Raw genomic sequence first — 1,107 nt, forward strand, 5'->3', positions numbered from 1 at the left:
CCAGCAGGGACGACGGCGAGGACGTGGAGGACCTGCAGACGGAGATCGTGGAGAAGGAGTCTGTCATATCAACGCTCTCAACGCAGGTAGAGGAACAGGTGGGTTTCGCTGGGAGAGGGAGAGGCAGAGAGGGAGGGAGGGAGGGAGAGGGTCCGAAGGAGATGGAGGGTGAGAGGGGATGAAGAGGAGTGGAGAGTGAGACGGATGGAGAATTATGAAGGGGAGAAGGGTACTGAGATATGGAAGGTAAGAGGGATGAAGAGGACTGGGAATTGAGAGGGATGTAGGGTGAGAGATGGAGGAGATGCAGGGCGAGAGGGATGAAAAGAGATTGAGAAAGATAAAGAGAAATGGTAGACTATGGGGTATAGAGAGATGGAGTGTTTGGGGAATAGAGAGAGATCGAAGGGTAAAAAGGGACTGAAGGTGAGAGGGGTAAAGAGAGATGGAAGGTGAGAGGAAGGAAGAGGGATTGCAAGTGAGTAGGATAAGGAGAGATAGGGGTGAGAATGAAGAGAGATATTAAGAGTGATAAAGAAACATAGAGGATGAGTGAGATAGAGAGAGATGGGGAGTGAGAGGGATAGGGAGAAATGAAGGCGCTGAGAGTGATATAGAAAAGGGGTGTAAGATAAAAGAAGATATAGGAGGAAAGAAATATAGAGAAAATGAAGGTTGGGAAACAAATAGAGAAGAGGTTTTAAGACAGATAGATAGAGAAAAAAGGTGTGAGCGATAGAGAGAGATAATGTGAACTGTGAAACAGAAAGGGGATAAGAGATAAAGAAGGGCGAAAGAAGTAAGACTAAAAGGAAGGGGACATACGAGAGAAAACTCATTAAAAACTGTAATCAAACAATACGAGTATTAGACAAGAGAGAAACCGAAACCCCGAGGGGGACGAAGAGAGGGAAAGAGCAACACACAAAAAGGAGAGAAAGAGGGAATTAGAAAGAATAAACGGATGATGCGAAGGACGGCTGTGCATCAGGTGCCTGTTGAGGCGGCGAGAAGTTAGGTCGGGGGGGGGGGGCATGGCGCTCTGGGGGGGAGTAGGGGATGTGTGTCAGTAGAAGTTAGCTCACCCGTTACAGTAATTTGTGGCTG

General features: G+C 47.7%; 1 protein-coding gene across 5 annotated transcripts in view; it reads left to right on the forward strand.

Annotated features, from left to right (window-relative positions):
• The first annotated feature begins 6 nt into the window (after positions 1-6).
• Positions 7-1,107, forward strand: part of LOC119585161 (uncharacterized protein CG43867-like) — a 37,878-nt gene continuing 36,777 nt past the window's right edge. For all 5 annotated transcript variants that reach the window (XM_037933792.1, XM_037933794.1, XM_037933795.1 and 2 more), the window contains exon 1: positions 7-86. The gene's annotated coding sequence lies outside the window, so the exon portion shown is untranslated. The remainder of the gene's footprint in view (positions 87-1,107) is intronic.

The sequence above is a fragment of the Penaeus monodon genome, chromosome 19 (genome assembly GCF_015228065.2).
Source record: "Penaeus monodon isolate SGIC_2016 chromosome 19, NSTDA_Pmon_1, whole genome shotgun sequence".
NCBI classification, from domain to species: Eukaryota; Metazoa; Arthropoda; class Malacostraca; order Decapoda; family Penaeidae; genus Penaeus; species Penaeus monodon.